This window comes from Schistocerca nitens, chromosome 8, assembly GCF_023898315.1.
Source record: "Schistocerca nitens isolate TAMUIC-IGC-003100 chromosome 8, iqSchNite1.1, whole genome shotgun sequence".
Classification (NCBI taxonomy): Eukaryota; Metazoa; Arthropoda; class Insecta; order Orthoptera; family Acrididae; genus Schistocerca; species Schistocerca nitens.
Genome location: NC_064621.1, coordinates 529288203 through 529303258, shown reverse-complemented (window position 1 = coordinate 529303258; position 15056 = coordinate 529288203).

The window sequence follows — 15056 nt, the reverse complement described above, 5'->3', positions numbered from 1 at the left end:
AGTAGTTAAAAAGAATGGGTTATAATGGTCGAGAAGCTCCTTTTGAGGAGCCACATATTTTCTGCAGTCAACGCTGAAGCTCGAGTTGGTGTAAAGAAGTACGCCACTAGACAGTGAATGGCTGGAGGCGACTGATTTGGAGGGATGAATCACGCTGTACCCCGTGGCAATCCGACAGGATGGTTTGGGTCTGGGGGATAACTGGGGAACGTTACCTGCCATCCTCTGTAGTGCCAACACTGAAGTAAGGGGGAGATGATTTTAAGGTATGGGGCTGTTTTGATGGTTACGGTGGCGTCCACTTATTGCGCTTAAGAAAACGTTAAATGCCAAGGATATGAATTCATTTTACAGCACTGTGTACTGCGTAGAGTAGAGGAACAGGTCACAGAGTAGGGTTGTACCAACATGACAGTGCACTCTACCATAAAGCAGCATTTCTGAAACAATGGTTTGTGGGAAATAACATTCCTGAAACAGATTAGCCTGTTTAGACTCCCGATCTGAACCGAATGAAACATCCTTGGGAAGAGTTATAAGGTAGAATTCACTTCAGTCTCCAACATCCAAAATCACTACGTTCTCCGATGTAGGCTCTTGAGGAAGACTGAGCTGCCGTTCATCGACAGACGTTCACACATAACCGAACGTCTTCCCAGTAGAATTAAAGCCGTCATGAGCACCAAGGGTGGACCCAGTGCACATTAATGTCCACTACTGGGTATCTGGATACTTTTCTTCATTAGCACTGTCACATACCTGCAAGATAATCGGCATTACAAAAACTTTACATCAAGTTTGCGTTAGGAAGAGTGTAAGTCAGGGATGTAACCCACTGCTTCTTTTATCTAAGCTTTGCGTCAAAAAACTAATGAACGAAGCGAAAGAGACTTTCAGAAATTGAATACTAACACAGTACAGACAAGCTGAGATTGGCAAGTGACACAGTCCTGCTGACCGGATGTAAGGGACCCTTTCAAAAACCGTGGAATCGAAATGATACCATGTAATTAGAGTTGAGGATGAACGAAGCTGTTATAGATGTGATATAATATAAAGGAGATTTGTGATTTACTAAACATAACAATCTAGGAAGGCGCGGTACTGAGAGAGGTGACTGAACCATACTGCCTAGACTTCTTGACAAAAAATGTGTACCATCCAAAAAACGTGATGAGCTGTCAATGTAACGTCGTACACATGCACACTGAGGCGCCCAAGGAACTGGTATAGGCACGCGTATTCACATACAAAGATATGTAAACCGGCAGAATATGGGGCTGCGGTCGGCAACGCCTATATAAGGCAACAAGTGTCTGGCACTTTTGTTAGAGCGGTTACTTCTGCTACAATAGCAGGTTATCAAGATTTAAGTGAGTTTGAACGTGGTGTTACAGTCGGCGAACGAGCCATGTGAACAGTATTTCCGAGGTAGCGATGAAATGGGGATTTTCCTGTACGGCCATTTCACGAGTGAGCTGTGAATATCAGGAATCCGGTAAAACTTCAAATCTCCGACATCGCTGCCGCCAGAAAAAGATCCTGCAAGAACAGGAGCAACGACGACTGAAGAGAATCGTTCAACGTGACAGAAGTGCAACCCTTTCGCAGATTGATGCAGATCTCAGTGCTGGGCCCTCAACAAGCGTCAGCGTGCAAATCATTCAACGAATTGTGTTAATAATACACATTGTGTTGATAATCCTTGATAATATCTAGGATGCCACATCATCTGGAAATCGCCTCAGACCATAAATCACTGATTTTTAGTCATTAGCAACAACAGTAACAGTAATAGCTCAATAGCAGAAATATCATAATTCCCCACTGTAGGACGTAACGTGTGTAACTTTAATACTGAAAACAACGATAATTTATAGCAGGCATTGAACAACACAGTGACACCTATTGCTGCCAAAGGCAGATAGTTTTTAGAACGCAAAGTAAGAAACTAGGAAATATTTCCACAGTCAATGCCCATCCACAAATTCATTACATAAATGTATCACAAAACGGTCCATTCACGCTTGTCTTCGCAGAAATTTGGTTCAGAAGTTTCAGGCCTTACAGCAGGCGGCCCACTGGTTTCAGTGGAAGAAACTCTCAGCGCCCTTAGTTCTCAAATGCTCCTAAATGTTAGTTCATTGTACGCTGCGTGGACGATACGAGCGCAGTTGTGGGACCTTTCACTATAGGGTAGAACGAGTCATTTTACAACATGCTGGCCCTTACATTATTTGTCTTAAGCTATGTTATTTTTGTTTTTCTTTTAACTTTTATTACTGGTGTAAAGGATGGTCTGAACCAATCTGAGAAGCTTGTGCGGGTGTTGCAGGGTAGATTGTGCTGGCAAATAAGTATGAAGGAAAAGACACGATACGTTACGCCTTTTCCGAGTTAATTATCACTGAAGTTGGTAAATCAGACCGCTGCGCACGCAAATTCGAGCGGCCCACCAGAGACGGTGTCGTCAGACGTGTTCTTCGTTTCGTTATCTAAAACCAGACAAGGGAGTGATCCAAAAATTGGACGTGGGACGGCAGTAAGGATAGAATTCGAGACAAGGGCTGAGCAGTGTCGTGCGTTATCTTGTAAGCTATGAGAACAAGACTGACACTAATTATGTCTGGCGGGATGGGCCATTTGAATTTGCGCGCGCAGCGGCGTCATTGGCTAACTTCAATGCAAATTAACTCTGAATCCGCGCAATGTATCGAATATTTTCTTAATAATTATTTCTCAGCACAGCCTAGCCTGCAACACGCTTACAAGATTTTCGACTGTTTCTGACTGCCCTGCATAGTTATTGATACTTAACTACATACAGTCTCCTCCCCCCCTCCCCCCCCCCCCACACACACATACACACACATATATTTCAAATAAATTGTTTTTCTCTGCATCTTACAAAATAGTAAGTGAAGGAAATTAACATAAAAAACATTACTCTTTCTGTGCAGTTATGAACATGGTTTATTTAGTTATTTCCGAGCGAGTTACATCACCGAGATACAATTTTGTAAATAGTACATAATTTTTTCCATCGTAAAACCAACCGTGTACAAACCACTTTAAATTTAATTTCTATCAATTTTAGTGAGACACCTACAAATGTTCAAAGTTTTGGAGTGAAACATGTACATATTTGGCTGTGTCCAGATCAATATTTTAGTTTCGGAATGCTCATTTATGTGAGGTGTTAAAACGACTCTCAATCTAACCGAGCGTGACTTGAAACAGTGCATCAAGGAAGCTTCTCATTCCACACACTAGAAACCTTACATATCACATGCACGTGGTTTAGAGGGCTTACTGAGTTTGTTATTAAAAAATACGAGCACTCCTTTTAACATGTCATTTAAATGAATTTTCCACTACTGCTATGTCCCTCTAAACACGGACACTTACGTACGGCTATCCATCTCTAGATAATTGAATGTTGCCAGCTCCTACCTTAAACTGATGGAAATTTTACTTAAACTGATTTGACCACAGTTGGTTTTGATAGATGAGCTATGTGATAAAAAATAATGATCAATTTCAAAAATTATAACTCGATGATCTAACTATGGAAAATAACTAAATATAGTATGTTTAGAACGCTGCAGAAAGAGAAATGTTTCTTACGTTTACCTACCAAAATAAATTTCCTTTGACTTATTATTTTGTTATGGTACAGAGAAAAAACACCCCACATATATGTACATAATTTGCAAAGCAGAAATGATTCCATTTTGTGTTTGAAATTAATATTATTGCCTATTAAATTATTTACAGAAATGGATATAGGTCAAGGATTTTTATGGCTAAATACTTCACTCCATTATGTGCCACACAAAGTCTGAGTGGTGTATAGCGTAAGTTACTTCTCCATCTATTGTTATATTTATTAATGTTATGGCTGTTTTGAAACTATGGATGATTTACGATAATGATCGAAGCAGACGAAATGACAAAATTTGGGCTGCGGCCCGAAATCGAACCCGGGTCTTCTTGCCTGATAAACAGAAATGCTAACCATTACACCACCACAGTACGATGGTCAACTTTACTGCACGAACTACCTAAGCGGAGTGCCCTCCCCAACACAAACTTCAATTCATTTTTCCCTTACATATTGTCACTACTGCCAGGGCTCTCCGATATTGGTAAGCACCCCCAGCATTGGACGTAATGGGACGTCCTTGTACCATGACCATCATACTGCGGTGGTGTAATGGTTAGCTTTTTCTGCCTCGAAAGCAAGAAGACCCGAGTTCAAGTACCGGCCGCAGCACAAATTTTAAGTCATTTCGTCTACTTAGATCATTACCGTAGATAATAAAGAAAGACTTAATTGTCTCAGGGAAACGTTTAATTATGAGGTCTATGGATGATTGTAGATAGCAGACTCCATGTGGGAATAAATGTACTGTGATCCATTTAGTCAGCGCACCCAACTGTTTTTCGAGATGTCTAAAAGAGAGTCTAGAGTAGGCATCACATATTTTCCTTATTGCGCGCATCAGTGCAACTACCTCTTTCTTCCTCAATGACGAATCACTCAGAATGCATTGTCATAAGACATTAGCGAATGAAAATAGTGAATATAATTAACACCACAGTAACACAGTAATGGACAGAGCTTGTTGTGTATGATTTCATATATAATGGTAAGGAGAGGTGGGCTACAGAGTTGTGCAACAACCTACATCATAGTAAAACTGGAGCAGACGAACAAGTTAACACAATACACAGAAGATTTACTTACCTTGTATTTCTCCAAGTGTGCAAAGACTCATTACAAATAACACAATGTCGACAAGGCTGAGGCTCTCTGTACTAAGGCACGAATAACGCTGAGCCGCAATTAGGCAGCATCTGCATAGCAAAGAGGCTCCAAGTGCGAGTGGAGCTGTATGGCTGTCACTGGCCTTCCTGTAGTGCATCGGCAGAGGGCGCTGGCAGTCCAGAGCCACTGGGGTCTTGACTCAGCAGGCATGCACCATTGGGTCCACCGAATCCCACACGACCGTTATCTGTGTCTGTCAGAAACCCACAATCCTGCTGCCGCCTTTGATGCCAGTAGATTGGTGATACCAAAAAAGTGATGAAATACGTACGTCAGAATATGTACCAATAAACCGCCCACCCTCCATCTTATTCTCTAAAGAATCGAATTCACATTTAAAAATCGTTTCAAACGTCAGATTACTTTATTGTTGTTGTTGTTGTGGTCTTCAGTCCTTAGACTGGTTTGATGCAGCTCTCCATGCTACTCTATCCTGTACAAGCTTCTTCATCTCCCAGTACCTACTGCAACCTACATCCTTCTGAATCTGCTTAGTATATTCATCTGTTGGTCTCCCTCTACGATTTTTACCCTCCACGCTGCCCTCCAATGCTAAATTTGTGATCCCTTGATGTCTCAAAACATGTCCTACCAACAGATCCCTTCTTCTATTCAAGATGTGCCACAAACATCTCTTCTCCCCAATCCTATTCAATACCTCCTCATTAGTTACGTGGTCTACCCACCTTATCTTCAGCATTCTTCTGTAGCACCACATTTCGAAAGCTTCTATTCTCTTCTTGTCCAAACTAGTTATCGTCCATGTTTCACTTCCATACATGGCTACACTCCATACAAATACTTTCAGAAACGACTTCCTGACACTTAAATCTGTATTCGATGTTAACAAATTTCTCTTTTTCAGAAACGATTTCCTTGCCATTGCCAGTCTACATTTTATATCCTCTCTACTTCGACCATCATCAGTTATTTTACTCCCTAAATAGCAAAACTCCGTTCCTACTTTAAGTGTCTCATTTCCTAATCTAATTCCCTCAGCATCACCCGATTTAATTTGGCTACATTCCATTATCCTCGTTTTGCTTCTGTTGATGTTCATCTTATATCCTCCTTTCAAGACACTGTCCATTCCGTTCAACTGCTCTTTCAAGTCCTTTGCTGTCTCTGACAGAATTACAATGTCATCGGCGAACCTCAAAGTTTTTACTTCTTCTCCATGAATTTCAATACCTACTCCGAATTTTTCTTTTGTTTCCTTTACTGCTTGCTCAATATACAGATTGAATAACATCGGGGAGAGGCATCATTAATTAATGTGTTAATTATTTGACGTTACACATGTATGTGTGAAAAAGTTTAAAAAAGGTTTAAAATTATGTGTACACTTTGTTGAAAATAGCTAAGTTTCTCCTGGAAGCGGTTAGATAGACGCTATAACGCATCTTCTGACAAGGTGCAAGGGTGAGCTGTTGTGCCTAATTAAATAATCCTGAAAGGGGCATTATACACTACTGGCCACTAAAATTGCTGCACCACGAAGATGACGTGCTACAGACGCGAAGTTTAACCGATAGGAAGAAGATGCTGTGATATGCAAATGATTAGCTTTTCAGAGCATTCACACAAGGTTGGCGCCGGTGGCGACACCTACAACGTGCTGACATGAGGAAAGTTTCCAACCGATTTCTTGTACACAAACAGCAGTTGACCAGCGTTGCCTGGTGAAACGTTGTTGTGATGCCTCGTGTAAGGAGGAAATACGCGTACCATTACGTTTCCGACTTTGATAAAGATTGGATTGTAGCCTATCGCGATTGCGGTTTATCGTACCGCGACATTGCTGATCGCGTTGGTCGTGATCCAATGACCCTCAGCAGAATTTGGAATCGGTGGGTTCAAGAGGGTAATACAGAACGCCGTGCTGGATCCCAAAGGCCTATCACTAGCAGTCGAGATGACGGGCATCTTATCCGCATGGCTGTAACGGATCGTGCAGCCACGTCTCGATCCCTGAGTAAACAGATGGGGACGTTCGCAAGACAACAACCATCTGCACAAACAGTTCGACGACGTTTGCAGCAGCATGGGCTGTCACCTCGGAGACCAAGGCTGCGGTTACCTTTGACGCTGCATCACAGACAGGAGCGCCTGCGATGGTGTACTCAACGACGAACCTGGGTGCACAAATGGCAAAACGTCATTTTTTCGGATGAATCCAGGTTCTGTTTACAGCATCATGATAATCGCATCCGTGTTTGGCGACATCGCGGTCAACGCACATTGGAAGCGTGTATTCGTCATCGCCATACTGGCGTATCACCCGGCGTGATGGTATGGGGTGCCACTGGTTACACGTCTCGGTCACCTCTTGTTCGCACTGACGGCACTTTGAACACTGGACGTTACATTTCAGATTTGTTACGAACCGTGGCTCTACCCTTCATTCGATCCCTACGAAACCCTACATTTCACCAGGATAATGCACGACTGCATGTTGCAGGTCCTGTACGTGCCTTTCTGGATACAGAAAATGTTCGACTGCTGCCCTGGCCAGTACGTTCTCCAGATCTCTCACCAATTGAAAACGTGTGGTCAATGGTGGCCGAGCAACTGGCTCGTCACAATACGCCAGTCACTACTCGTGATGAACTGTGGTATATTCTTGAAGCTGCATGGGCAGCTGTACCTGTACACGCCATCCAAGCTCTGTTTGACTCAATGCACAGGCGTATCAAGGCCGCTGTTACGGCTAGAGGTGGTTGTTCTGGGTACTGATTTCTCAGGACCTATGCACCCAAATTGCATGAACATGTAATCACATGTCAGTTCTAGTATATTTGTCCAATGAATACCCATTTATCATCTTCATTTCTTCTTGGTGTAGCAATTTTAAGGCCAGTAGTGTAATAACGACGTCAAATGATATTCCTGCCTGTGGACTAGCATATAACATCTACTAATATTACTTGTGTTAAAATGTTTGTGAGGACTTCAGTTCAGTTGAATGCAGCGCAAAAAAGCGTTGCTTACTATTTGCACGCGGTCTTTGGTCAAAGTAGTTGTGCCTCTGGAGGATGTGCTCGTTTTTGTCATCGCTGCTGAGCATCGAGGAGCGCGAGAGTGCTTTCGTTTGAGTGGTAGTGAGACATACGCTGAGCAGAGCACTCGTGGCAATGTAGACGTAAAGTGCATCTGTGTTTAAGTAAAATGATTCGTATTTGAATATTGTGAAACAGACGAGAAGGATTTGTTTAGTGATTTAGAATGAAAAGGGTATGAAGAGGAATGAAGATAATATTGTTGTTGAATGGCACTGCAGTCGCATTGTTAGAATTCATTGTTGAAAGAGTCAACCATATCAGGGGACTTTAGAATTTTCATTAAAAATTGAGTAATTTTCACTGTAAGGTATTTTTCATGTTTATTAACGATTTGTCCAATATCAGTGGGAGTAAGAATTTGTTATCAATGTTGCTCTTCGTCAGTGTTAATGAGTGCTGTAAGATGAATTTCATAAACGTAATAATATATCAGATAATTTAAAAAAGCAGTTTGTTAAAGAAATATTTCACCGAAGAGCATTGTCCATATCCTCAATCCATGTCATTTTATTTAAAGAAGTGTCCCACTCAGTGATGTGTCTAAAATAGTTTAAAATGGTTCAAATGGCTCTAACCACTATGCGACTTAACTTCTGAGGTCATCAGTCCCCTAGAACTTAGAACTACTTAAACCTAACCAACCTAAGGACATCACACACATCCATGCCCGAGGCAGGATTCGAACCTGCGACCGTAGCGATCGCGCGGTTCCAAACTGAAACGCCTAGAACCGCTCGGCCACACGGCCGGCTAAATAGTTTACTTGTTGTCTGGAGCATTGCACTAAGCTCTGACCAGCTGTGGTCAGAAATTTGCAGCTGGCGCACAGAGAACAGCAAGCGCTGCGTTTCCAAGCAATTTCATTAAGAGGTAAGAAAAAAAATGGCTCTGAGCACTATGGGACTTAACATCTGTGGTCATCAGTCCCCTAGAACTTAGAACTACTTAAACCTAACTAACCTAAGGACATCACACACATCCATGCCCGAGGCAGGATTCGAACCTGCGACCGTAGCAGTAAGAGGTCGCACTATCAACGCACAAGCACCATTTCATGAACGGCATTATTAGGCAGATCATTAACGCACAAGGACCATTCTGTTTAATTCAAGAGATTAATAGTAAAGTTCAGGATTTAATCAGTGTGAACTTTTTTTTTTAAATTATAAAACAGGGCCAAATTCATGTTGTATTCTCTCAGGCAGATGTATTTGGTTTCTCTCGCAGTTTTAAATGCACAAAATCAGCCAAAACTAAACAACAGCCAGATTACCAACGAAGCCAGTTCGAAACCAAATCGAAGCAAATACCGGTAATTTAACAAAAATAATTTTTAAAAGAAACTTTCACGCAAACAAACACCTTAAAATGGTTCAAATGGCTCTGAGCACTATGGGACTTAACTACTGTGGTCATCAGTTCCCTAGAACTTAGAACTACTTAAACCTAACTAACCTAAGGACATCACACACATCCATGCCCGAGGCAGGATGCGAACCTGCGACCGTAGCAGTCGCACGGTTCCGGACTGCGCGCCTAGAACCACGAGACCACCGCGGCCGGCAAACTTTCGTAATGTATAGGCAAAGGCTTCGAGAAATCAGTATCTTTAACACACTAATGCTATACCAATCCTTGCTCTTCCCTGATTGTTCTATCCGAGAAGTATGCGGCTCTAGACTTTTTTCTTCTTGTCCTGGCATCGAAACGTTACGGACGTAAATTGCGATAGATGTACCCTTTTGTCATTAAGATTTGGAATATTGAATTCTAAAACTGTTTTATTCTTTAAAATGACAGAACTCTCAGTTCTTCTGTTTTGTTTAAATCGGATAATTAATTTCTGGCCTTTTACATTAAGCTGCAAGCGGCTGGTTTGGTGACGAATCTGTTAAGCATCATAAGTACTTTATTGTTTATGGAGCCTCATAAGCACTTTATTTTTAGGTATTTTATTATGAAAAAGTCGAGCCTGCATCTTAATTCGAAGTCCGATTAACATTTTTAAAAAAGTAACTTCTTTTCTATGAACATTAACTACCTACACTGTGAGCCGTGGTAAAAATTGCTGTTCTGAAGACCGCGCTGCAGCGCGTAGTGTAAAGCAGTCGTCTTCCGTTTCTGGTGGTGGCGCCGCTGTGGCAGTCGCAGCTTTGGTGTCTCCCTCTGGTGGGAAAGCGGAAAAGTTGCCTGTTCACGTGCATTTAAGGGGCGCTATGAACAAGGCAGTCTGTCAGTCTCGGCGAGTCGTGGGCAGTTGGTCAGCCGAGTGAGTCTGGGGCAGTCAGTGTTTGTCGTCCGGAGTGCTAGTATGTGTTAGGCCACCAGTCTGCTCGAGCTTGTTCAGGCAATGGTCATTGGCGTTTGGATCGATCGGTTGGTCGGTCGCGCACTGGGACACAGGATGACTTGTCCGTCTTGAGCGTCGGCGCATGTGAGGTCGCCACGTCAGTCCAGTGGACCGCGCCGTATAGCGAGGGGTAGTGGCTTCGCGGCCGACACGAGAGCAGCAGGAGCCAACCCACCACATCGGTCTTGCCGGTGCGAGTTGCGACGCCGTGAGGCTAGGCGCAAATTGAGACGCGTATAGCACGTGTGACGTGACACTAGACTACAGCGCGACACGCACGTGCCGCACGAGTTGCGCGGGTCCAACGCATACTGCGACGCGTACACCATACTCGCACACGCCGACTGGCGACGCTCTTCGATGACAGAACCGAAGCGCGCGCAACCTGTAATCTTCCTCAAACGATTTTACAGAGACTATTCACTGAAAATATATGATTTTTGCCTTACTTGTACCGTTATATGTCACCTTCGTGACGAAGTACCCATCAACTCGTTAATGACCATTCTTATTGTGATGTACACATTTTAGTAAGACACTAAGCAAAACTCAAAAAGTTTGCAACGAAAATTATGGGTCCCTATGATTTTTGCGTTTGGTGCGTATTATACCATATGTTGCTACGTATGAAATTTAGCTAACATGTTGAATTTTTGTTTAGAATTGGGAGGCGGTCTCTATCTGCCTCCGATCTCGAGAAAATGGATCCCATGGAGCGCGCTCACTTCCGATCTCACGCCCGCGGGAATGAAACACTCGCAACATCTTTCATATCTCCTAAACCGCTCGAGACATCGAAACGAAAGTTCGGCGAATGATAGCACACAAAGAGGAGAGTATTTTGCCAATTCTTAAAAACACGGAACTGTCTTATCTATGTATCAGTACTCATCTATATGTTAGTACTTATACTTCCCTTTTTATTTATTTAACTCCAGTGACTGTAATTTTTTAAGTTATCGAGAGCTAGCGAAACAAGAGCTCAGTAGTATAAAAATAAATATGAAATTTCTTCTTTTATGTTACTGCAAACCGACACTATGAGGTTAGCTGTAAGCTATTGAGCTCTGTGATTGCCAATTACTTGTTTAATGGGGAACTCCGTTTCGGAATTCTGTCTCAATAGCTGCTGTGAGATGAATTTGGCAAATTACACTGTGACAAAGAATGTACAATCAAACAAGTCACCAAGAGAAATGTGGCCTTTGCTCACAAACGGTGATGCTTCTTCTAATGAGAAAAGGTTAACAACTCTCACAAAAATAGATTGCCAACTCTATTGGAATTTTGTTGGAATCCCCGTAACCCATCGTATTTTTAACACTGGGCGACTGGAATGAAAACTTACCAAAGGATTTTATTCCTTCTATTGATCTGAGCGGTATTAAAATAATGACGAGCGTTCCTTCAGGCGGAATGACTGGCACATGCCAGATGCTGGTTACTCACCTACGGCTTGCCAAACTGACAATGTGTGATCGCGAATAAAATTGTTGTTATTGAGAAAAGTAAACAACTGATCTGTCGCACAACACAATGGTCGGTGTATTGTCAGCAGCGGAGGTTAATGCGCGCGACAGAAATGTGTGCCTTGTGAGTTGGAGTTCGAAAAACATTGTCATGAAAGTGGATCTGCCTTTGTCAGCAGTAAATTTCAACAAATTAAATATATCTAATCATAACACTCTTTTAGGATATTCCTACTTTCGTAATAATACCGACCATTTACTTCATTTGTGTAGCCTGTTGTATAATTAGTTTATTAATGATGATAAAGTGCATGCAAAATTGAAATCTTTTTTCTCATCACGGCAAACCAATTAAAACATTGTTATTTGTGACTGCTTTTCGACTGTTACTAGCCTGCAGTGGAAATGTGATGTTCACATGCATGTAGTACAGTGTGTCGTATTACATTATTACTTCCATATCCAAGTAATCACAGTGAGACTTCTATACTTCAGATCTTGGACGCTTTTTACCAGGAGAACAAAGGGATCACACCTGTGGAGATTATCCTTTTCTAAATTTTTGTAACAGATCGTACAGATACGCCAGCATACTAGGCAGCGAAGAGATAACCTTGTTTTACTTTCCTGCCTTGCGTCTTAATCAAATGATTTTATAATATTCCTTGCTTCCTTATTCACTACCCTCTGTCCCGTCTTGGGATCTGAAAACATCGCGGAGGCATATGATACAATTCCAGCGGCCAATGGCTCATCAGTTACTGAAGTATGCATTTTTCTTGACAGAAGAAAAACAAAACAAAACTATACAGATACAAATAACAGAAAAGTATAATGTACTAACGAAGAAAGCTCGAGCGTTTAAATGGGGAAAAACGAAACACCTACCCAAAGGCAATAAAATTTGGTACACAGTAAGGCAAAATTTATCGTATGGGCAATACTACCACTGCTCATATGCGCCGTTCCGATGCCAGCATATGGCCGTGCTACTTTTCCGCTCCCCGCCTCAAATTTCCCACGGCGCTAGCGAGGCAAGCCCGACGCGCGGCGCGAGAAACTGTGCCTCAACCACAAAGCCGCGCGACCTGGCGCAGGCGCGTGTCGCGTCCCAGTCGCGTCGCGTCGCAATTTGCGCGGTCCCATTTGAACCTGTGATGTTACAAAAACGCGCGCTGCGCTGCGTCGCGCCACACGCGCTATACGCGTCTCAATTTGCGCCTAGCCTGAGACAGGAGATCGGCGCGCCCTCATGCGTCCGCTGAAGCGGCTGGCAGCGGACGGTTCGGGAGAGTGTTTTGGGGCTGCTGCGCGAGATCTTCGCCAGACATCGCGGTTTATTAGAAGTTAAGTGATTAGTGACATGTTGTTTCATTTACTTGTTAAATTCTACTTGTTTTCTTGGTCAGTCTCTCGTCCCCAGCTTGCTCATCTGTCTCTCGTCCGCATTTGTTAGGCAGTTAGTGTCTGCCTGTCGGTCTGCCGTACTTTAATAGCTGCCTCTGTCATGTTTCATGTTTGTCGGATTCAGTGTTAACGAATTTATTGCTTAAGGTGTTAAGGCCGAATTCCTGAAATATATTTTTATCTTGCCTATCATCTTGAGAGGCGGTATATGTGTAATGTAGAGCATGTCTGTACATTTTATGTAAGACTGCATTTCATGGGTTTTTACTTAAATGGTCATTTTAGTATATAAAGTTGCCACCCTTCGACCGCAACACAAGTTGCACTTTCGTTGGCAAGTAATTTTTTTAATGTGAGTGTTTTGTACCATTTCCATCCCTCCTACGGGGTGCAAAGTTTATGTGTTTGTGTGAGTTGTTAAAATTTTCAGTTTAAAGAAATGAAATGAAATGTCGTGTGACGAGGGCCTCCCGTCGGGTAGACCGTTCGCCTGGTGCAAGTCTTTCGATTTGACGCTACTTCGGCGACATACGCGTCGATGGGGATGAAATGATGATGATTAGGACAACACAACACCCGACCCAGCCGGGAATCGAACCCGGGCCCTTTGGATTGACAGTCTGTCGCGCTGACCACTCAGCTACCGGGGGCGGACAGTTTAAAGTAATCTGGTGTGTTGCAGAGTTGCACCAGTGTAGTCTTTCAGAGGTTGTTGTGAGCGGTCGTGACTGCGGCCGTGCTAAAAGGGAGCAGCAAGCTTCTCAGCCCGAAAGCTCATACTGTCAACAAAAAAAAAAAAGTTATTTCTGACTCTGAATAAATTGTAACTTGATATTTAGAGGGAGCTTTCTCATTATAATCTTTAAATCTGTTTTTTTTTAAAAAAAAGAGAAAAGGTTTTCAGGAATAGGATTTTCATTTGTTGAAAGAAATTTGGTTTCATCAGTTACCCACTGGCAACTACTTCCACGCTCACATAGTGTGATTAAATGTGTCAATGTTCTTGATGAATCACTAGTAAATAAAGTAAATTCTTTAGGAAAAGATTTTGAAAGTAAATCCACGGTTCACACTGTCTTTCATTACCAAGTACACCCTTAAGCAAAAATGGCCTTTTGGTCTGAAGCTAGTTTTCATTCAGTCTATTACAGCCAATAAGTATAATTTCAGTTGAAGTAAAAATAATCAGCGTTTGCAATAATTTACAGGGAACTATGTCGTTCCCGGATCGAATCTACCAACTGTAGCGGCGAGAGTTAGTGCCAGACAACCTAGATGTAGCTTTTAAACAGTTTCCCACATCCCACTAGTTTAATACGAGGCTGGTTCTCATGTTCCGCCTCAGGTATACGCCACCAAAACATTTAGTAGACTTTATCACACTTGCGAAATGTACGTTGGCGGCAGTAGGATCGCTCAACAGTCGGCACCAAATGCCGAGTCTCTAAATGTGTGCAGTAGTGCCTTGAGGAAAAGGCATCGTCTTTCCTCTAGGGATTCGCTTTTGAGTTCACGAAGCATCTCTTGATACTTGAGTGCTGATCAGACCTACTGATAACAAATCTAGCAGACCGCCTCTGAATTGCTCCGTTGTATTCCTCAAATCCGACCTGGTGGGGATTCAAAAAAATGGCTCTGAGCACTATGGGACTTAACTGCTGAGGTCATCAGTCCCCTAGAAATTAGAACTACTTAAACCTAACTAACCTAAGGACATAACACACATCCATGCCCGAGGCAGGATTCGAACCTGCGGTTCCAGACTGTAGCGCCAAGAACAGCTTGGCCACTCTGGCCGGCTGGTGGGGACTCCAGACACGCGAACAATACTCAACAATATGTCGCACTAGCTTTCTATACGCCGTCACCTTTATGGATGGTTTTTTTTTGTCGTCAGTCTACTGACTGGTTTGATGCGGCCCGCCACGATTTCCTTT